The 24,889-nt window shown below is 39.2% G+C and overlaps 1 protein-coding gene across 10 annotated transcripts in view; it reads right to left on the bottom strand.

The window, feature by feature from the left end:
• Window positions 1-24,889, bottom strand: part of LOC128549520 (fibropellin-1-like) — a 201,733-nt gene that overhangs the window by 122,903 nt on the left and 53,941 nt on the right. For 2 of the 10 annotated variants that reach the window (XM_053526305.1, XM_053526310.1), the window contains one exon: window positions 2,677-2,789. The exons of the other annotated variants lie outside the window; for them this stretch is intronic. The gene's annotated coding sequence lies outside the window, so the exon portion shown is untranslated. The remainder of the gene's footprint in view (window positions 1-2,676; window positions 2,790-24,889) is intronic. 10 annotated transcript variants of the gene reach the window in all.

The following is a 24,889-nucleotide window of genomic DNA, read 5'->3' as shown; positions in this document are numbered from 1 at the left end:
TCCTTTGACCTCTAAGTGTGACCTTGACCTTAGATCTAGGGACCTGGTTCCTGCACATGACACTCCGTCTCATGATGGTGAACAATTGTGCCAAGTTACATCAAAATCCCTCCATGCATGAAGAAGAAATGCTCCGGACAAAGTCATTTTTGAATTTGACCTTTGACCTTAAGTGTGACCTTGACCTTTGAGATAGGAACCTGGGGTTTGCGCATGACACTCCGTCTCACTGTGGTTAACACTCATGCCAAATATAAACAAGATTGCTCCATGCATGTTAAAGTTATGGTCCAGACAAACATTTCCAGATGGACACACGGACACACGCACATACACCGAACAGCCATTTGGACAACTATGTCTTCACTTCTGCAAGCGGGCTCGACAAAAACAAAGTCCCATAACTCTGCAAATTTTTTTCATAAAATTGTGTCACAGGGATGAGGAGAGTTGGTGCGCACAAGATAGCATATGCAGACTGTATGTATACAGTATAGTAACAAAAATCAAAGTCCTGTAACTCTGCTATTTTTTTTTCTAAAAGAACCTAACATGCACAATGCACAACTACTGTTGTTTCTTAAAACACTTGTGTGATGTTCAATAAATTGTGTCAAGGGGATGAGGAGAGTTGGTGCACACAAGATTGTGTCTATGTATATAGTATAGTAACAAAAAACAAAGTCCCATAACTCTGCAAAAAACAATTCTGAAAGAAACTAACATGCATCATGCACAACTACTGTTGTTACTGATCACTTTTGTGAAGTTTTATTAAATTGTGTCAAGGGGATGAGGAGAGTTGGTGCGCACAAGATTGTGTCTACGGACAGACAACCTGAAACCAGTATACCCACCCTTACAACTTTGTTGTCGGGGGTACAATAAGGTAGAATTGTCTTGTCGTTGCATCCTATCCTAGGGTTCCACATATTTAAAACAGACATTGCAACCAAAATTTTACAAGATTATCATTATATATTATTTATATAGATGTGCCCTAGAAGGAACTTTTGCTATGCTTTAACTTGTCTTTAATTGTGTTTGACCTGCACTGAGTGTTGTATAATAATTCCAGCTTGTTGCAAAACTGCTTATTTTATTCAATTACAATTATTGCTATGTATAGTTGTCACTGGTAAACAGTCAAATCTGTATTAAAGGTAATCTTTCAACAGAGACCAGGGGCCGTATTCATAAAGCATCTTAAGTATAAGTATAAGAAATTGATTATTTACTTAAGTATTACCTAGATAAGAAATTTATTTTACTTAAGTATACAGTGAAACACCGCTCGCTCGAGGTCGCAAGGGGATGAGCAAAATGCTCGAGTTATCCATGGTTTCGAGCGACCCAAACATTGACCAACATACGAAGAAAATTGAAGTTTGTTTTACCAATTGTCATCGAGACCATTTGCAGAGGAAACGGTGATGCGTAATAATAACACACTCGTGACATTTTCAAAAAACGTATTACAAACGTTATTTATGCTAGATCGTAAATGGCACATGTGAAGAAACAGCTAAGACATTTCATTTTTTTTTATTGAAATACTGTAATCGAATTCGCAATTTTCTTCTCCAAATTAAGATTTCATAATTATCGTCTCAATTTTATGAAAAGGCTATCTTATTTCCTTTATTTGCACGCAAACAACTGTTGATTAAAATATTAAAATCTCATAATTATCTTCTCGATCCGGCAGAAAAAAAAAGTAATAAAAAATATTAATTAATAACAATTTTGATCAATAAAATTTTTCTTCCACCTTTCATCAATAATTAATCTCATTATCAGATCAAATATACCGACAAACAAACATTTAAGATAGTCGGGGAATAGACCATGCAATTCTCAAGACGTGCGAAATTTTAAATTAACGGATACATTTTGATCGCCGAAAGTGTGAAAAATTTTGACACCTCTGCTCGAGTTTGCCATAAGCAACAAAGAGTAAATTAATACACAGGGACCAGGTGTCATGCTCGAGCGATCGAGTTATCGATGCTCGACCCAGCCGTGGTAATTTCACATAGAAAATAGAAGGAAATTGGCCGGGACCACATGAATTGCTCGAGCTAGCCCGGGTGCTTGAGTCATCGATGCTCAAGCGAGCGGAGTTTCACTGTATTTGTTATTCATAAAACAACTTAGTAATTCTTGGCTTTTATTGTGGACGAAAACATTAAAAAACAACAACATAAATTTCAGACAGATATAACAAGCACAATTATGTTTAAAGTGCTTTTATCTGAAAAACAACACTTTAATCGTACTCAAAACGCCATTTTGTTTTCTGACTTAAGTCATTTCTTATGGATCTTAAGTGTAAGCTGTTTTATGAATAGGACTTAAGCTTTTTACCACAAACTTAAGTAAAATCTTCAACTTAAGTCAAAAGTTATACTTAAGATGCTTTATGAATACGGCCCCAGCTGGCTCTACAGAAAACTTTCATTTCAAACTTTGCCGGCCACCAATATTTAACAGTCAAAAACTAAAAGCACACCCAATGTACATCTAAAACTACAAAACCAAGTAATAGAATTTACAAATACAGAAAAGTTGCTAGGGGTGTGTGTAGATAATAGTCTAAATTGGCGAGATCAAGTTCAAAACACCCTAAAGAAATGCAATTCATTACTCTATCTCCTTTTAAGAATTAGACTATACTTGAGTCTAGAGGTCCGAAAACTGTTCTTCGATGCATACATGTTACCACATCTGGATTACTATTGCGCAGCCTGGGGAAATTGTAGCAATGATCTTCTTGATATGATAAATTCCTGAAAAGAGCAGCACAAATCATACTAAATAAAGATTTTGACACAGCTTCAGAAACTCTCTTTAAACAGCTAGGCTAGATGAATTTATTTATTTGGGTTTTACGGCGCACCAACACAGTATAGGTTATATGGCGCCAAACAGGACTACAAATTTTGGTTCCACATATCTCATGTACATCGAAATAAAAACTTGAGGTATGGAATCAAAATTTGCATACCTGCTGGAATCACAGAGTTACTGCAAAACCAAGTGTTAATTTACCAAAAGTTCAAGTGAACATAACATAAATCTCAGATCTTCAAAGAACAGTGAATTATACAAACCCAAACCAAATCTAGAATTCTTTCAAAAATCACTTGATTATTCAGCACCTAAACTATGGAACAGAATACCATTCACAATCAGACACATAGATACATTACAACAGTTCAAAAATCTTTACATAAAATGGAAGTTCCCTGGTGGTCTGAACTCCTCTCCTTGACACTAGAGTACAGTGATCTGTAACTTCATGGCAAGTTGATCTCTCTAAACTGTTTTTCACTGTTGTAATTACTATTATTTTCTTCTTTTGTTATTTTGCCAAGAATTTTGTTTGTTCTGTACATAATTATTATACATGTAAGTATCTGGAGAGGCCCACATGGAAGACTGGGTTACCCAAATGTGTAGCCTCTGTAAATAAAGACGTTATTATTATTACTATTAGTCATTTGTCTTAAGCAATCAGGAAGCTACCTTCCCAAATTGACATATTGCTGTATGCGCAACTTGCCTTAAACAGCCACATGTTTTAAGCAGCCAGATTACGTAACTTTACCCTGTATAAATTCATATAATGAACTTGTCCATCTTTCAATTTGGATAGTAAAACTAGATGCCCAAAGGCAACATGTCGAGTCCACCAGCTGTCAAAAGAACTGGGAGTTGCACACGAAACTCTGTCTCACTGAGACAAACATTTGTGCCAAATAAAACAATTGTACCAAGTTATTTTATAATCCCACATTCAATGACCAAGTTACTGTCCGGACAAGGTCAATTATAGCCATATTTGACCTTTAAACTCCAAGTGTGACCTTAACCGTTAAGATATTGACAAGGGTGTTGCGTGCGACACGCCGTCTCATGGTGGTGAACAATTGTGCCAAGTTATTTTAAAATCCCACAATCAATGACAAAGTCATTGTCCGGACAAGGTCAATTATAGCCATATTTGACCTTTAAACTCCAAGTGTGACCTTGACCTTTAAGATACTGACGCCAGTGTTGCACACGACACACCATCTCATGGTGGCAAACAATAATTGTGCCAGGTTATTTTATAATTCCTAAATCAATGATGAAGTTACTGTCCGGACAAGGTCAATTATAGCCATATTTGACCTTTAAACTCCAAGTGTGACCTTGACCTTTAAGATATTGACATGGGTTTTGCGCGTGACACGCCGTCATATGGTGGTGAACAATAGTGCCAAGTTATTTTAAAATCCCACAATCAATGACAAACTTATGGTCCAGACAAAGAAGTCCGGATGGACGCACTGACGGACACACGCACGCACGCACATACACCGAACAGCCATTTGGACAACTATGTCTTTGCTCCCTTACGGGCTCAACAAAAATTAACTGTTAAAAGGGGTGCTTACCAAAAACATACCGACTGAACGGCGAACAGTGCAGACCTACAATGGTAGCAAAGGCAGAATCAATCATAACCAGCATGATAAGGTTAAATACAAGTTTTACTGTATTTTAACAGGAGGAAAAAAGATCTACAGTAAAAAGAACTCATACAAATTTGACCGCAGATGAAAAACAATAATAGATTCAGTACAGTCACACTATTGTAGATATAGTTTCATATGAATGTATGAACATTCCTATCATGTACATTCATTGAAGTAACTGACTGTATGTAACAGACGTTGACCTACCTTATCAAAACTAGAAATGTGTCCATGGGACACAGATGCCCCCACCACATGACAAAGGACACAGATCAACTTTGGGAAAACAATATGTTGCTATTTAAAAAAAATGCAAACAAGGAGCTGCGTTCAATAAACGCTTGATGCCCCTGGTGGCATCCTTGTCGATACAAAGCAACCTAAGTCCAAAACGAGGTCAAGGTCAAGGTCAAACTGAGGGCAGGTGATGTTTGAAGATGAGGAATGGTCACAGGTTACATCTGTATTAGTATCAATTCATTCTTGTAAGCGGTATTGATGCTAGACGAAACGGTCCCATTAGGTTAACCAAGAGATGGCCAATATAAAGCAAGCTAAGTCCAAAATGAGGTCAAGGTCAAGGTCAAACTTGGGTCAGGTGATGTCTGAAGATGAGGAATGGTCGCAGGTTACATCTGCATTAGTATCATGTCATTCTAGTAAGGGGTACTGATGCTAGACGAAACTGTCCGATTTGGTTAACCTCATAGCCATAACTCCTACACGAATGAATGAATCTGGAATCCTGACGCGAAACCCCAGGTGCACAACTGCACATGCTGACCAACATTCCTGTAAACTTTGGTGACTCCAGGTCAAATACTTTTGGAGCTACGCGTGACACAACATTAAAATGACCAATTTTCTACTAAGTCAGGGGCCATAACTCCTACACGACTGAATGAATCCGGACAAGAAACCCCAGGTGCACAACTACACATGCTGACCAACATTCCTGTAAAGTTTTGTGACTCTACGTCAAATACTTTTGGAGCTAGGTGTGACACAACACTAAAATTACCAATTTTTACAAAGTCAGGGGCCATAACACCTACATGACTGAACGAATCCGGACGTGAAACCCCAGGTGCACAACTACACATGCTGACCAACATTCCTGTAAAGTTTTGTGACTCTACGTCAAATACTTTTGGAGCTAGGCGTGACACAACATTCTCGGAAGGACGGACGGACAGATGGACTGACAAGGGCAAATCTATATGCCCCCACCAAAGTGGAGGCATAAAAATAGATGAAAATATGGTGAACACATGTCCTAAGAAATATACTGTGAAATTAGTATTTATGGTGGATTAATTTTTGTTCATTTCATGGTTGTAACAATCCATCAAAATAATCCAATTTAATGTATCTTAAAACTTATAAATCCACTCCTTTATGTCATGATGTCTGTGAAAAACCACAGAATCAAGCGATTTTAGAAGTAAACACTTTTTAAATGCTTAATGCTTCATCCAAAAAATTTGGTCATATATTAAGACATAAAGCTGACAAAAAATGGCAGCCATACCAAATTTACTAAAAGATCAAAGTGGGGTCCAACATTTAGTTCACCGCAACATATCCAACAATAATCCTGGCCAATGCTTTCAGGAAGGATAGAGAGCAGACAACAGCCTTGTGGCATATTCACATACCCCTCTGGGCATTGTACAGGTGCCCCTTGTGGCATTATTCACATGCCCTCTGGGCTCTGTGCAGGTGTCCCTTGTGGCATTATTCACATGCCGCTCTGGGCACTGTGCAGGTGTCCCTTGTGGCATTATTCACATGCCCCTCTGGGCACTGTGCAGGTGTCCCTTGTGGCATTATTCACATGCCCCTCTGGGCACTGTGCAGGTGTCCCTTGTGGCATTATTCACATGCCCCTCTAGGCACTGTGCAGGTGTCCCTTGTGGCATTATTCACATGCCCCTCTGGGCATTGTGCAGGTGTCCCTGGGCATTGTGCAGGTGTCCCTTGTGGCATTATTCACATGCCCCTCTGGGCACTGTGCAGGTGTCCCTTGTGGCATTATTCACATGCCCCCCTGGGCACTGTGCAGGTGTCCCTTGTGGCATTATTCACATGCCCCCCTGGGCACTGTGCAGGTGTCCCTTGTGGCATTATTCACATGCCCCCCTGGGCACTGTGCAGGTGTCCCTTGTGGCATTATTCACATGCCCCCCTGGGCACTGTGCAGGTGTCCCTTGTGGCATTATTCACATGTCCCTCTGGGCATTGTACAGGTGTCCCTTGTGGCATATTTGTACAGGTGTCCCTTGTGGCATTATTTACATGCCCCTCTGGGCACTGTGCAGGTGTCCCTTGTGGCATTATTTACATGCCCCTCTGGGCACTGTACAGGTGTCCCTTGTGGCATTATTCAAATGCCCCTCTGGGCACTGTACAGGTGTCCCTTGTGGCATTATTTACATGCCCCCCTGGGCACTGTACAGGTGTCCCTTGTGGCATTATTTACATGCCCCCCTGGGCACTGTGCAGGTGTCCCTTGTGGCATTATTTACATGCCCCTCTGGGCATTGTGCAGGTGTCCCTTGTGGCATTATTCACATGTCCCTCTGGGCATTGTACAGGTGTCCCTTGTGGCATATTTGTACAGGTGTCCCTTGTGGCATTATTTACATGCCCCTCTGGGCATGTGCAGGTGTCCCTTGTGGCATTATTTACATGCCCCTCTGGGCATGTACAGGTGTCCTTGTGGCATTATTTAATGCCCCTTGGGCACTGTCAGGTGTCCCTTGTGGCATTATTAATTTGTACATGCCCCCTGGGCACTGTGCAGGTGTCCCTTGTGGCATTATTTACATGCCCCTCTGGGCATTATACAGGTGTCCCTTGTGGCATTATTTACATGCCCCTCTGGGCACTTTGCAGGTGTCCCTTGTGGCATTATTTACATGCCCCTCTGGGCATGTGCAGGTGTCCCTTGTGGCATTATTCACATGCCCTCTGGGCATTGTCAGGTGTCCCTTGTGGCATATTTTCACAGTGCCCTGTGGCATTATTACATGCCCCTCTGGGCATGTTACAGGTGTCCCTTGTGGCATTATTTCACATGCCCCTCTGGGCACTGTGACATGCCCTTGTGGCTTATTACATGCCCCTCTGGGCACTGTACACATGCCCCTCTGGGCACTGTACAGGTGTCCCTTGTGGCATTATTCACATGCCCCTCTGGGCACTGTGCAGGTGTCCCTTGTGGCATTATTCACATGCCCCTCTGGGCACTGTGCAGGTGTCCCTTGTGGCATTATTTACATGCCCCTCTGGGCACTGTACACATGCCCCTCTGGGCACTGTACATGTGTCCCTTGTGGCATTGTTCACATGCCCCTCTGGGCACTGTGCAGGTGTCCCTTGTGGCATTATTCACATGCCCCTCTGGGCACTGTACACATGCCCCTCTGGGCACTGTGCAGGTGTCCCTTGTGGCATTATTCACATGCCCCTCTGGGCACTGTACACATGCCCCTCTGGGCACTGTACAGGTGTCCCTTGTGGCATTATTCACATGCCCCTCTGGGCACTGTGCAGGTGTCCCTTGTGGCATTATTCACATGCCCCTCTGGGCACTGTACAGGTGTCCCTTGTGGCATTATTCACATGCCCCTCTGGGCACTGTGCAGGTGTCCCTTGTGGCATTATTCACATGCCCCTCTGGGCACTGTGCAGGTGTCCCTTGTGGCATTATTCACATGCCCCTTGTGGCATTATTCACATGCCCCTCTGGGCACTGTGCAGGTGTCCCTTGTGGCATTATTCACATGCCCCTCTGGGCACTGTACACATGCCCCTCTGGGCACTGTGCAGGTGTCCCTTGTGGCATTATTCACATGCCCCTCTGGGCACTGTGCACATGTCCCTCTGGGCACTGTGCAGGTGTCCCTTGTGGCATTATTTACATGCCCCTCTGGGCACTGTACAAGTGTCCCTCTGGCATGTGTCAGATACCCTTCTGGCATTATTAAACATAGGCCGACTACTGGGTCATGTACACAGCCTCCCAAGGACACTGTGACAGGTAGTACCCTCTGGGGCAAAATGCCCCTCTGGGCACTGTACACATGCCCCTCTGGGCACTGTGCAGGTGTCCCTTGTGGTATTATACACATGCCCCTCTGGGCACTGTGCAGGTGTCCCTTGTGGCATTATTTACATGCCCCTCTGGGCACTGTGCAGGTGTCCCTTGTGGCATTATTTACATGCCCCTCTGGGCACTGTGCAGGTGTCCCTTGTGGCATTATTCACATGCCCCTCTGGGCACTGTGCAGGTGTCCCTTGTGGCATTATTCACATGCCCCTCTGGTCCCTTGTGGCATTATTTACATGCCCCTCTGGGCACTGTGCAGGTGTCCCTTGTGGCATTATTCACATGCCCCTCTGGGCACTGTGCAGGTGTCCCTTGTGGCATTATTCACATGCCCCTCTGGGCACTGTGCAGGTGTCCCTTGTGGCATTATTCACATGCCCCTCTGGGCACTGTGCAGGTGTCCCTTGTGGCATTATTCACATGCCCCTCTGGTCCCTTGTGGCATTATTTACATGCCCCTCTGGGCACTGTGCAGGTGTCCCTTGTGGCATTATTCACATGCCCCTCTGGGCACTGTGCAGGTGTCCCTTGTGGCATTATTCACATGCCCCTCTGGGCACTGTGCAGGTGTCCCTTGTGGCATTATTTACATGCCCCTCTGGGCACTGTACAGGTGTCCCTTGTAGCATTATTCACATACCCTTCTGATCATTATTTCAGACATAGGCTGAACATACGGGTAGTACCACCAACCTTCCCCAAGACAGCTTGACAGCGTCTTAAAACAAAGAACTAACCGGGGCTCAAACTGACAGAGGCAAAAAGGGAAATGTGATCTCAAAATGTATATCATGTTATCCAACTTCAACATTGGCCTAATAATGGAAGGACATGGTTATGACAATTACACTAACATGCACAAATTGTTCAAATTACAATCATGACAGTCATATTATGTTTCCTTGTTGTAAATTTACATTTTATCTCCAACCTAACTCCTTTAGGGATCATCTACATTATTCACTGCATTGTTTACATAATGTTCGATAATGATATTCTCTGCAAGAGCTGTTTGTAAAGCACATATCGAGGGCTGAGCGCAAAACTATTGTATCTTGTTCTTTATTTATACACAGTAACAATATTCCCCAAAGACAGTCTGTCAGAGGTAACAAAGTTTACAATTTTCAGTAGGAAGTAAACTTTGGTCTTTATCTTTAACCTAATAGTGACAGGGACCTTTTACAGACCATAGACAAGTCTGTTGTCCTTAACGTTTAGGAGTATATCATCAAAACACAGAAATATTTGATAAAAAACGAACAACATCTTTACCAATACCTGACCATTATATGTTCTGCTGTACTGTCCCATACGACGGATACTTAAAGTATTCTGAAAAAGTTGTCCCCCTTTGAAAATGCCATTTGTAAAGAAATAAAAATAAACATTTGCTGAAAATTGTGTTTCACCTAGTTATGTGAAATTTCAACACTGGTACGCTATTGCAAATGCATCAAAATGAACATATATGAAAATGGTGAGTTTTAAAGTCGTTTAACTGTCCGGAAGTGGGGACTCTTTAAGCAGCCCTTCTCCAGAATTCAATGCTTATGTTAGTATACTGACACTTGTTTCGTAGAGATATATACATGTTTTACATGCTGTTCAATTTTCATGTGAAACAACCCTTTCTTTCTATAATTTGGTGTTGTTTGACTTTTTTCTCTCAAAACGTAAGGCTAAGTGTTAAGCCAAATTATTCTCAACTTACTGATCAATCACCTGGTCCACTTGTTTTAAAAACCTCCACTGACTGACCACATTATTTATTTATTTGGGTTTTACGGCGCAAACACTGTATACCGTATTTTGGTGCGTATAGGTCGCACTTTTTCTACCCATTTTGCTGCTTGATAAAGTCCCTGCGACCTATACGACAGAACATTGCCAGCAGAGTTTTTTTTCGGGTCACCCTTACAGAAGCAAGCCTCTGTGGCGTACATGCTGCGTATTTGCTGTGTATATGCCGCGAACACAGTAGTACGCCAGAGGAGTACATTTTACATACACCGCATGCCGGGTACTATTTCCACGAGTACACAGCATGTATGCAGGAGGTCACTAGTACACTTCAAGTACGCAGCACAGACTCTGAAAATTTAAGGAGTACACTGCATGTACGCAGGAGGGACTTGTACAAGAAAATAGTACACTGCATGTACACCGCAGATACTTTGAAATTTGTGCAGTACACTTCATATATGCGGGAAAGACTTGTACAATTTCTTTTGGCATTTATACTTAGTTTTTTTTTTTTATAAGTTAAAGTCTGAAGTAAACTTCATATACGCGGGAGGGACTTGTTCATTTTCTTTTGGTGTTTATACTTTGAACTTTTTTAGGTAAAAATCTGAAGTACACTTCATGCAGGAAGGTTTTGTACATTCCTTTTTTTTTTTTTTTGGAAGCAAGAACTTGACTTCCTAGTAACTTTTATCTTAATAGCACAGAATAGTTCAGATTACCGGTATTCTGAACAATGAAAATTTGCCAAACTATTTGCAATGTTCATTTGTGAAGCTTACATCTTAGTGATTTCTGAGCTGCACCTTGCATGCAGTGTAAAAATATATTCTTTTTCATTTTGAATTAATCCTTGAGCTTTCTAAATTGGATAATTGAAAAGCCTTATTTGAACTTCTTTACATTACATTTTGTAATACATGAAATAATTACCAAGATAATGCCTCAACAGCGCCCGAATGAGAAGAATTAATAGCTCTCACTGTTATTTGAATACTCTTAAGCAAAACACCATTCTATCATGTTTTATAAAGGCTTTAATGCTCATTATATTAACTCATTAAGGCCTCACCAAATTAAAAAGTTGTTCATCGGATTTGCATATTTTCAGAACGTTTTTGGCTAATTGCGCTCGCCCCATTGGAAAAAATCAATCCAAATTTTTTGGTCCGCTACTTTTTACGGACGTAAAAGTGTATAAATGCTTATAAAATTCCAGTCCTAGATTGTTCTCAAATGGATTTTAATCAAAATAAAAACATACTACGCACACATCGTCTATAATAAATCGTAACACTTATATTTAGTTGCATTAAAGTTGTTTCCCCTTGATGCAGTTACGCCATTTTCTTCAAATGTTTACCAAATTACATGCTACAAAAATTGATTTATTTCATTGAAAAGTGGATGAAGAAAAGCATACTAATTTATTTGATAACATCAATCTACATTATTTTGGTAAGGGTAAATACTTATTGATGCATGTCAGTTATCTTTTTTCTGTTTTTTTCTGTCCAAATGATCAGCATTTGCATACGAAAGTTGGTGGGGTAAGGAATTTACATTATCACAGCAGTTTCGCCACAAGAGTACACAGCATGTATGCAGCAGGAGTACACAGCATATACGCCCGCAGGAACTCGGCCAGGAGTACACTGCATGTACGCCGCAGGGGTAGTACACCGCAGGCTCATTTGCATGTGAAAAGTGTATGTGCCGCGTACATGCTGCGTACTATTTCCCGCATACTTAATTCCTCCAGCGTACATCCTGTGTACTATGTAGTCCACAGCATGTACGCAGCAAGTAGTACGCGGCAGAGCTCATTTGCATGTCAAAAGTGTACTACAAACGTACTATCGGTGTATGTGCGGTGTATATCCTGCATACTATTTAAAGCCCTTGATTTCAGTACACATCATGTATCCATCATATACGCTGTATGTACACAGCAAGAGTACGCAGCAGGCCTTTTTCTTCTGTAAGGGCAATTTTCTGACCTTAGCTCTCGCAAAATTACGTGCATCTGTTACGAACGAACAAAATGGATAAACAAGAGCTGTCTCCGTAGGATGACACATGCCCCCGATGGCACTTTGAATGAATAGTTATGGCCGATGTTAGAGTTTAGGACCTTTGACCTACGGAGCTGGGTCTTGCGCGCGACACATCATCTTACTGTGTCACACATTCATGCATAGTTATTTTAAAATCCATGCATGAATGACAAAGATATGGACCAGACATGCCCATCAATGCACTATCATGAAAAATGATCTTTAACGTCTAAGTGTGACCTTGACCTTTAAGCTACGGACCTGGATCTTGCGTGTGACACATCGTCTTACTGTGGTACACATTCATGCCAAGTTATTTGAAAATCCATCCATCGATGACAAAGATATGGACCGGACACGCCCATCAATGCACTATCCTTTAACGTCTAAGTGTGACCTTGACCTTTGAGCTACGGACCTGGGTCTTGCGCACTGCACGTGGTCTTACTGTGGTACACATTCATGCCAAGTTATTTGAAAATCCATCCATCGATGACAAAGATATGGACCGGACACGCCCATCAATGCACTATCCTTTAACGTCTAAGTGTGACCTTGACCTTTGAGCTACGGACCTGGATCTTGCGCACTGCACGTCTTCTTACTGTGGTACACATTCATGCAAAGTTACTTGAAAATCCATCCATCGATGACAAAGATATGGACCGGACACGCCCATCAATGCACTATCCTTTAACGTCTAAGTGTGACCTTGACCTTTGAGCTACGGACCTGGGTCTTGCGCACTGCACGTCGTCTTACTGTGGTACACATTCATGCCAAGTTATTTGAAAATCCATCCATCGATGACAAAGATATGGACCGGACACGAAAATTGCGGACAGACCGACAGACTGACAGACCGACAGACAGACAGACAGTTCAAAAACTATATGCCTCCCTTCGGGGGCATAAAAATATCAATATCGGCGGCTTTTCAACCAACAGCGGTTACTTTCAATAAAATATATCGTAAATAACCCATACAGACTATTAAAATTACGAATGACTTTAATTCAAAGATGTTTTTGCAGTTTGAATTACGTTTGTTTCTACTTTCGTTTTACCGAACGCCATTGACATGTACTCCGGGTTGGATAAAATCCGGACAGATCCGTCCTCCATTCCAAACATTGTTTATATTATTTTTTTAGCGTATTAAAAAACTTGAAAGATAATTTTTTACTTTTGATTTTTAAATAAAAGAAAAAAAATCCAAAAAGAGATATTTTGTTAATCTTTTTACTCAGAATAAAAAAAAACGCGGTTAATTACATGACACGGAAAGGTGTTATAATTGCTGTGCAATCAATTCACACTTAAACTTGCATAATTACAGAATGTAAACGCAAACCAACTGCTGCCAATTAGTGTCAAAAAGCCGCTTTTCTTTGATGTAGTCTGTTACCCATACTACTGTTGGTACAAAACGGTTGGGATCGAAAATAACACTGTCCGATTTCCACCAATCAGATTCTGATAATAATTTAGTCCGCGGCACCAATATGGCCGCCGCCATAACTTTTTTGCCAGTAAATATTTAATATTGCTGGGGAAAAAATCCGAAATTTAACTGCGACTAATACGCTTGAACTTGAATTTTCCGACCATTTTCCGAGCAAAAATTAGATGCGGACTATACATTACCGGGACCTATACACACCAAAATACGGTAGGTTATATGGCACCAAACAGGACTGCAAATTTTGGTTCCACATCTCATTTACATCGAAATAAAAACATGAGGTATGGAATCAAAATTTGCATACCTGCTGGAATCACAGAGTTACAGCAAAACAAAGTGTTAAGACCCTATTAGCTGCCTCTTACGATCATGCAAGGGTAAGGCAGTGGTTCCAATTCTTTTCAACCATAGATCGTCCCAGAACCACATGGGGCTTGACTGACCACAGGCAATCATCCTACTAAGTTTGAAAGCCATAAGCCCAAGCCTTCTTCACTCAGACTAAAAACTGCTTTTAGTGTGACCTTGACCTTTGACTTAAAGATCACATCCTCAAAAAACTACATGGGCCATCTACTGACCAGAAGCAATCATCCTGTGAAGTCTTACGGGCCCCCCAAGTCTTTTTTCAGTTACGGAGGGAACTGTTTTCAGTCCCATAGTTACTGTAACTATGACCTTTGACCTCTAAAATATTATCTAATGATCTGAGACAATCATCATGTGAAATTTGACAACTGAGCGATCTGACCAGAGGGACAGAGTGAGATCATTTAGCCCCAGAACCGATAGAGAAATCCTTTTTAGATACAGACCTGTCTGGGTAACTTAGCCTAGTTCTTTGTGAATAGACACACTGGTTCTTTAACGTGCCCAGTGTATAGCACCGATACACGCAAAGCCGTCTTTCCTTGAAAGAACCAGTATAGGCCTCTTAAGTTAGGTGGGAGACACTCGAGAGCATCCCAGAAATTTTGAGTGCCTGAATTGACAGTCGAGCGTGTTACATAGACCACCGGCTCACCTGTATGTTTCTTGATGAATCCTAGAGGGTCTGATGATACAAGAACCATTTGTGTAAAACTATTCCAAAACTGTGCTAGCAGATTTTTAAAGTTTCCACTATATATGTATAGGAAAAAGTGATCACACCCTCCGGTGGCCATGTTTTATGACAAGAAGGAACTAGAAAATGCTTTTGTAAAAAAGCGCATGTCTCCCCCAATGCAAAGTCCTATAGGCAAGAAGTCAATAGGGGTCAGGTGCAAAAATCAGAGACACTGATGGTTGGCTGCAATAGGGATCATCTACTTGGCATGTCCAGTCATCCCGCTAAATTTCAACACTCTTGGCCTAGTGGTTCTCCAGGCACTGTTCAGACTCCTGTGACCTTGACCTTTGATCAAGTGACCTCAAAATAAATAGGGGTCATCTACTCTGCATGTCCAATCATCCTATTAAGTTTTAACATTGTAGGTCAAGTGGTTCTCAAGTTATTTCCAAAAAATGATTTTACATGAACAGGCCACTGTGACCTTAACCTTTAACAGACTGACCCCAAAATCAATAGGGTCATCTTACTCTGCATGTTCAATCATCCTATGAAGTTTCAACATTCTGGTCAAGTGGTTCTCAAGTTATTGATCAGAACTGGTTATCAATGTTCAGGCCCCTGTGACCTTGACCTTTAACGGAGTGGCCCCAAAAACAATAGGGGTCATTTACTCTGCATGAACAATCATCCTATGAAGTTTCAACATTCTGGGTCGAGAGGTTCTCAAGTTATTGATTGGAAATGATTTTCCATGTTCAGGCCCCTGTGGCCTTGACCTTTAACAGAGTGACCCTAAAATCGTTAGGGGTCATCTACTCTGCATGACCAATCATCCTATGAAGTTTCATCATTCTGGGTCAAGTGGTTCTCAAGTTATTGACCGGAAATGGTTTTCAATGTTCGGGCCCCTGTGACCTTGACCTTTAATGGAGTGACCCCAAAATCGATAGGGGTCATCTACTTTGCATGTACAATCATCCTATGAAGTTTCAACATTCTGGGTCAAGTGGTTCTCTAGTTATTGATCAGAAATGGTTTTCCATGTTCAGGCCCCTGTGACCTTGACCTTTGACGGAGTGACCCCAAAATCAATAGGGGTCATCTACTCTTCATGACCAATCATCCTATGAAGTTTTCAACATTCTGGGTCAAGTGGTTCTCTAGTTTATTGATCGGAAATGGTTTTCAATGTTCAGGCCCCTGTGACCTTGACCTTTGACGGAGTGACCCCAAAATCAATAGGGTCATCTACTCTTCATGACCAATCATCCTATGAAGTTTCAACATTCTGGGTCAAGTGGTTCTCTAGTTATTGATCGAAATGTTTTCAATGTTCAGGCCCCTGTGACCTTGACCTTTGACGGAGTGACCCCAAAATCAATAGGGGTCATCTACTCTTCATGACCAATCATCCTATGAAGTTTCAACATTCTGGGTCAAGTGGTTCTCTAGTTATAGATCGGAAATGGTTTTCAATGTTCAGGCCCCTGTGACCTTGACCTTTGACGGAGTGACCCCAAAAACAATAGGGGTATTCTACTCCAGCAGCCATACAACCCTATGAAGTTTGAAGGTTCTAGGTCAAATGGTTCTCCAGTTATTGCTCGGAAATGAAGTGTGACGTACGGACGGACGGACAGGGCAAAAACAATATGTCTCCTGGGGGAGACATAATAATCTGAACAATCTTGGTAGCACAAGGACCATTTGTATAAAATTATTCTAAAATTGAGCCTGCAGTTTCACACACAAAAAAATTCTGACTTTCTGCTATATACATTTATACCCCAGTCACACAGTCAAAAGACGTGGATAGCTACGTCTAGCCATGGATAGAAACGTAGTAATCCGTATCGATCCGTACCTGACCGTACCTTAAAGTAGTAATCCGTACAGATCGATACAGATTACTACGTTTCTATCTGTAGCTAGACGTAGTGATCAAATGACCAAGACCCCTGGCAGTCATGTTTTTGACGAATCGGAATAATTTCAACAGTCTTGGTAGAAGGTCACTCAAGAACCATTTGTGTAAAATCATTTTCAAATTGGGCTAGCAGTTTCACACAAGAAGATTTATAAAGTTTCCACTACATACAGAAAGGGAAAAGTAACTACGCCCTCTTGCGGTCATGTATTTTGACGAATAATGTGGAATAATCTGAATACACTTGGTAGAGGGTCGCACAAGGAACATTTGTGTAAAATTATTCTAAAATCGACTTGCAGTTTCGCACAAGAAGATTTTAAAGTTTCCACTATATATATGTAGAGAAAAGTGACCATACCCTCTTGCGGCCATGTTTTTTGACTTTCACAATCCTAGGCCCAAGCGTTCTTGAGTTATCATCCGGAAACGGATTGGTCTACATACAGACCAACCGACCGACCGACAGACATCTGCAAAACAATATACCCCTCGATCCTTCTTCGAAAGGGGGCATAATATTGGTAAGCATACAGAAGAAGTATATTGAGTACATCTAAAAACCTAACACTTGGGTCTACAGTCAATATTTTTTTAACCTGATAATTGACAAGAAAACAGCACTTACTTGATTTTTTGGGGGGTTTCAGTTTTAAAATGACGGTCGGGTTTCTACACGATTTTACAATACAACTACAAAAACTTCAAATATACAGTCATGTACAAGGAAAGTATGTAAAAATCGAGGGAAAAAATGTTGCGTTTCTAGATGTACTGAGCATATTTTATGCAGTCGGAGCAGGATATTTTTAAGTAACACACATTTATGGCTTGTCCACATTTTCCCCTATCTCTTTTCAGTCTTCACTGGCTGGGTATTTAGATTTACTTTTCTTTAGCCGTGTAGATTTGCTTTTGACAGGTTTAGCTTTGCCCTGGGAATTGTCTTATAGTATTTATTTGAATTTTACCAGTTTAAAAGTCTTATCTTATCTGAATGTAGGAGAAACCAGTCTACTGAGATCATCTAATGAGCATGCACACTTAGAGTCAAATCGTAATCAACTGATTTGAACAGGGTAAAACATCATCAGTCAATGCATACTTCACAGCAAACTGAAACCAAAAGTTGACGAAAACAAAACACTGTCATTTCTATATATTATGTTATGCATTCACATAAATCTGCGACCTTGGGGAAGATCCACACACATTTTTCATTTTCCACCAGCGTTTTGCGAGTATGTGAGTGGTAAGTCTGAGCCCTCTTTTTATATATTTCATATTTTGAAGACCAGGTTATTCTTTTAAAGTTAAGCTCATACTGCATTAATTTTCATTGTTTTGATCTGTGTATTTTCCATATCCAAAACTAAGACATGGCATATAAAATATCATTTTACTTTTTAAATTTTAACACTGCAAGATGTATCAGTTTGAAAAAAGTTTAAGCATTTAAATATGTATTACATAACAGGTCATCAACTTCACAATTTTTGTTACAAGTGCTTTTAAAATAAGACTTCGCTTTAAACTGAACTATGTGCAGTATCTGTAATTTTCAAATTTTTGGCATTTCAGATGGAAAAAGTGAAAATGTGCTGATCAAAATATCACTGTTTTATTGATCTGAAATTTATAGTATCTTTTGTCACAAAATAACCACAGCTGTTATACCAAACTATAAATGTATAAATGTATACATTGTTAAAGTCAAATAATATAAATCTTAAATTTGCAATCCTCAATTAATGATAATTGACAGATACATAATTTGTGTTTGAATTTGCCTAATCCATGAAATTCCCTTCATGAATGTCTAGCTACATGATAATGCAGAACACTGGTACCACTTATCCTGTCAAAAGTCTTTTTAAGTGTTTAGCCATTGTTATAAGAAAGCTGAAAATGCATGTTTTCATAGGAATTGCTGTGCAAAGGTTTCACAAACTGAAATCTCTGATTTTTCTTCTTTTAAGTATTATATTTTATACATGAATATTTCTATTCTTTCTAATTCAATGTATTTATGGACCACTATACACATGGATGTCAATTTGCAATTGTTTGAAATTTGGCAATACAAAATAATTGAAATTTACAATGAACAAAAAATATATATGAAATGCCTTTTCAAAATAAATTTTTAAAAAAATCTACATTTTTAAAATGCCAATGATGACTTCTTTTACAAATTATATAATCAGACACATAAAAGTGTTCATGTAAAAGTCTTATACAGAATATAAGTAAAAGCTTGACATTTGGGGGGGGGGGGGGGTATTAAAATTATATTTTTCAGTTTTCTTACAAGTCTGTAACTATATTCTTCAGTTATAATATTATACAATAGTCATATTTTATCATTTCTAACAACAGTGTGCCATATGGTATACAAGTATCTACATGTATGAATCAGTTGCTTCATCAATACTTTGTAAAATGAATTACCAACATAAGACAAGGCAGCCCTACACATAAATATTGTACCAAACATTGTCCATCAGTGATACTCAGTAGCTCAAACACAAAACAGTCAATTTAAAAGTCACCAGTTCGTTACCTGGGTGAGGCGTTACACACGGGCCGAAGACAACAGACAAGGCAGCCTGTCCCATAACAACAAATATTATACCACACTTTGTCCATCTGATTCAGTAGCTCAAACACAAAACAGTCAAATTTCAAACCTGGGCGAGGGGTGACACACTTGCAGAGAACAATAAACAAGGCAGGCTGCCCCATAACAAATACTCAAACACAAAACTGTCAATTTACAAGTCATCAGTTCATTACCTGGGCGAGGCATGACACACTTGCAGAAGACAACCAACAAGGCAGCCTGCCACATAGACTAGCCACTAGACTGATAATAACTTATATTTCTATATTTTTCCCTTTTTTGACAAATTCAATTTCATGGAGACAAAAGCCAGTCTATTTTAGAGATTTTCACACAGGACTGATGTTGAAATTATCATATGATATTGGACATAGGATATAGACTGGCTCAGTTCACTACATTCAATCATAAAAATGTAAAAAGATATATCATAGTCTAGGAGCTAGTCTACCTGCCACATATCAACAACTATTTTACCCCACATTGTCTATCAGTGATACTCAGTAGCTCAAACACAAAACTGTGTCAATATTTTCTTTATTAACCCTTACCCTGCTAAATTTCTATAATGAACTTGTCCATCTTTCGATTTGGACAGTACCATTAACTGTTAAAACGGGTGCTTACCAAAAAAGAGACTGACGGCAAACAGTGCAGATCATGATCAGACTGCATGGATGTGAGGGTGATCATGATCTACACTGGTCACAATGGCAGACTCAATCGTGTCCAGCATTATAAGGGTTAAGAAAGGTATACTAATATTTGATGTTTTATATTTCAAAGAAATTTCTTTACCAGCAATCATACAAAACTAGAGATGGTTCTATTGCTTGTATTACAGAAATGATGTTTGCAGTTGCTAGGTTTTTTTCAAAGTAATTGATATAATACAGATATATTCATTAATTCTTATATCTTTTACCACAAGTGGAAAATGCATCAAATCTGACTTAGATCTTAAAACTGCAAAAAGTGGACACATTTCTTTCATTTTTCCGTGTTTTTTTTTAATCACCATGCCTCTAAGCAATGTTTTAAGTGGGCAGGAAACACTCACATAGATTAAAATCTTAGCAATGTATCGATTTTTGGAAATACTAAATAACTCTATTCAAACACTGAAATTATTGATTGTGATTATTTATTACTTTGAAATCTCCTCTCAAAATGTTACATGACTTAAGAGACAATGGGCCGGAAATGTAGCAAGTAGGTGTGACAGTGGGCTGGAAACGTTAGTGTTATGGGTGGAAACTGTTTGTTTTAATGAGCGGAAAGTATATGGAGGAGTGGCTGTAGGAGATTTCATTGTTTTATTGATAATACCTGAGCCACAGTAAGGGAGGTGTAATTGAGATCAAATGAGACATATTTTAGGACACTTTTAACAAGCAGTGGTTCTGTCATCTCCAATTAGAAAGATGACAAATAACTAATAACAGATAAGGTCTAACAATATGCATCAATAACATTGCTGGTGTAGGTTCTTTTAAGTATCCCCCTAAAATCGTAATTTTCCCCTAAAATTGTGATTTTCTAAGTCTTATCTTAACTTATCTAGAAATGCATCAATTGTAAAAAAAAAAACTCAAGATTTGTTTGTCTCTCTGTAGTAATTCATGTACAGCACATCATTCTGTCGAAAAGTTACAACAGTAATTCATGCATAGTTATTGAGTACGATGCCTTTGTTTTACTGCAAATAGAAATTATATGACCATTCTGGCATAAGTGAAGGTTTGTACCATCTGGCCAAAGACTAGAGTATCTTTTCCCATTTTTTAGTTGAGCATATTTTTAGGATATGTATTCAGAGCAAGCCTAGCCTATGACTAAAGAGAAAGCTTCATTTAAATGCTAATGAGATAACATTTATAAGAAAATGTTCGTTTGATTTAGAACTTTATTATGTCAGCGTCAAATTGCTTCTTTGGTAAAAACAGAATACTTCTATAAATCAATTGGCACGCCCTTCTCATTGCTAACATTGTCCTGATCATCATCCTTGTTATTGCTACATAATCATCCCCATCCTCCTTGTCATCCTTGCCATCAGCATAGTCATCAACATTAAAAGCTTTATGACCACAAGAGATCAATAAGTAGGTTATAAGCCACTGTATAGATGTGTCATATGGTATACAAGTATCTACATGTTTATAATTCATGTAATTGTTAATATATTGAACTTTTTTTTCAAATTAGTGAAAATGTTGCTGTTTCTACAACTGCAGTTTCAAATACTGTTTTGTCATAACTATGCAATGTTCATGTTGCTGTTTCTACAACCGCAGTTTCAAACACTTTTTTGTCATAACTATGCAATGTTCATGTTGTTGTTTCTACAACCGCAGTTTCAAACACTTTTTTGTCATAACTATGCAATGTTCGTGTTGCTGTTTCTACAACCGCAGTTTCAAACACTTTTTTGTCATAACTATGCAATGTTCGTGTTGTTGTTTCTACAACCGCAGTTTCAAACACTTTTTTTGTCATAACTATGCAATGTTCGTGTTGCTGTTTCTACAACCGCAGTTTCAAACACTGTTTTGTCATAATTATGCAATGTTCGTGTTGCTGTTTCTACAACCGCAGTTTCAAACACTTTTTTCGTCATAATTATACAATGTTCATGTTGCTGTCTCTACAACCACAGTTTCAAACACTTTTCTGTCATAACTATGCAATGTTCATGTTGCTGTAGTTTCAAACACTTTTTCTGTCATAACTGTGCAATGTTCATGTTGCTGTTTCTACAACCGCAGTTTCAAGCACTTTTCTGTCATAACTATGCAATGTTCATGTTGCTGTTTCTACAACCGCAGTTTCAAACACTTTTCTGTCATAACTATGCAATGTTCATGTTGCTGTCTCTACAACCGCAGTTTCAAACACTTTTCTGTCATAACTATGCAATGTTCATGTTGCTGTCTCTACAACCGCAGTTTCAAACACTTTTTCCGTTATAACTATGCAATGTTCATGTTGCTGTCTCTACAACCGCAGTTTCAAACACTTTTTTTGTCATAACTATGCAATGTTCATGTTGCTGTTTCTACACCCACAGTTTCAAACACTTTTTTGGTCATAACTATACAATGTTCATGTTGCTGTCTCTGCAACCGCTGTTTCAAACACTTTTTTGGTCATAATTATACAATGTTCATATTGCTGTCTCTACAACCGCTGTTTCAAACACTTTTTTTGTCATAATTATACAATGTTCATGTTGCTGTTTCTACAACTGCAGTTTCAAACACTTTTTTCGTCATAATTATACAATCTTCATGTTGCTGTAGTTTCAAACACTTTTTCTGTCATAACTATGCAATGTTCATGTTGCTGTTTCTACAACCGCAGTTTCCTGTCATAACTATGCAATGTTCATGTTGCTGTCTCTGCAACCGCAGTTTCAAACACTTTTTCTGTCATTACTATGCAATGTTCATGTTGCTGTCTCTACAACCGTAGTTTTAAACACTTTTTCTGTCATAACTATGCAATGTTCATGTTGCTGTCTCTACAACAGCAGTTTCAAACACTTTTTGGTCATAACTATGCAATGTTCATGTTGCTGTCTCTGCAACCGCAGTTTCAAACACTTTTTTGTCATAACTATGCAATGTTCATGTTGCTGTCTCTGCAACCGCAGTTTCAAACACTTTTTTTGTCATAACTATGCAATGTTCATGTTGCTGTCTCTGCAACCGCAGTTTCAAACACTTTTTTTGTCATAACTATGCAATGTTCATGTTGCTGTCTCTGCAACCGCAGTTTCAAACACTTTTTTTGTCATAACTATGCAATGTTCATGTTGCTGTCTCTGCAACCGCAGTTTCAAACACTTTTTTTGTCATAACTATGCAATGTTCATGTTGTTGTCATAACTATGCAATGTTCATGTTGCTGTCTCTGCAACCACAGTTTCAAACACTTTTCTGTCATAACTATGCAATGTTCATGTTGCTGTAGTTTCAAACAGTTTTTCTGTCATAACTGCGCAATGTTCATGTTGCTGTTTCTACAACCGCAGTTTCAAACACTTTTCTGTCATAACTATTTCAAACACTTTTTTTTGTCATAACTATGCAATGTTCATGTTGCTGTTTCTACATCGCAGTTTCAAACACTTTTCTGTCATAACTATTTCAAACACTTTTTTTTTGTCATAACTATGCAATGTTCATGTTGCTGTTTCTACATCGCAGTTTCAAACACTTTTTTGTCATAACTATGCAATGTTCATGTTGCTGTTTCTACAATCGCAGTTTCAAACACTTTTTTGTCATAACTATGCAATGTTCATGTAGCTGTTTCTACAACCGCAGTTTCAAACACTTTTTTCGTCATAATTATACAATCTTCATGCTGCTGTAGTTTCAAACACTTTTTCTGTCATAACTATGCAATGTTCATGTTGCTGTTTCTACAACCGCAGTTTCCTGTCATAACTATGCAATGTTCATGTTGCTGTCTCTGCAACTGCAGTTTCAAACACTTTTTCTGTCATTACTATGCAATAATCATGTTGCTGTCTCTACAACCGTAGTTTCAAACACTTTTTCTGTCATAACTATGCAATGTTCATGTTGCTGTCTCTGCAACAGCAGTTTCAAACACTTTTTGGTCATAACTATGCAATGTTCATGTTGCTGTCTCTGCAACCGCAGTTTCAAACACTTTTTTGTCATAACTATGCAATGTTCATGTTGCTGTCTCTGCAACCGCAGTTTCAAACACTTTTTTTGTCATAACTATGCAATGTTCATGTTGCTGTCTCTGCAACCGCAGTTTCAAACACTTTTTTTGTCATAACTATGCAATGTTCATGTTGCTGTCTCTGCAACCGCAGTTGCAAACACTTTTTTTGTTATAACTATGTAATGTTCATGTTGCTGTCTCTGCAACCGCAGTTTCAAACACTTTTTTTGTCATAACTATGCAATGTTCATGTTGCTGTCTCTGCAACAGCAGTTTCAAACACTTTTTTGGTCATAATTATACAATGTTCATATTGCTGTCTCTACAACCGCAGTTTCAAACACTTCTTTTTGTCATAATTATACAATGTTCATATTGCTGTCTCTACAACCGCTGTTTCCAACACTTTTTTTTTGTCATAATTATACAATGTTCATGTTGCTGTTTCTACAACCGCAGTTTCAAACACTTTTTTCTCATAACTATGCAATGTTCATGTTGCTGTTTCTACAACTGCAGTTTCAAACACTTTTTTCATCATAATTATACAATCTTCAGGTTGCTGTAGTTTCAAACACTTTTTCTGTAATAACTATGCAATGTTCATGTTGCTGTTTCTACAACCGCAGTTTCCTGTATTAACTATGCAATGTTCATGTTGCTGTCTCTGCAACCA

Source organism: Mercenaria mercenaria, chromosome 16 (genome assembly GCF_021730395.1).
Source record: "Mercenaria mercenaria strain notata chromosome 16, MADL_Memer_1, whole genome shotgun sequence".
NCBI lineage: Eukaryota > Metazoa > Mollusca > Bivalvia > Venerida > Veneridae > Mercenaria > Mercenaria mercenaria.
Note: the sequence above shows the minus strand (reverse complement) of the source record. Positions and strands in the feature narration are given on the sequence as shown.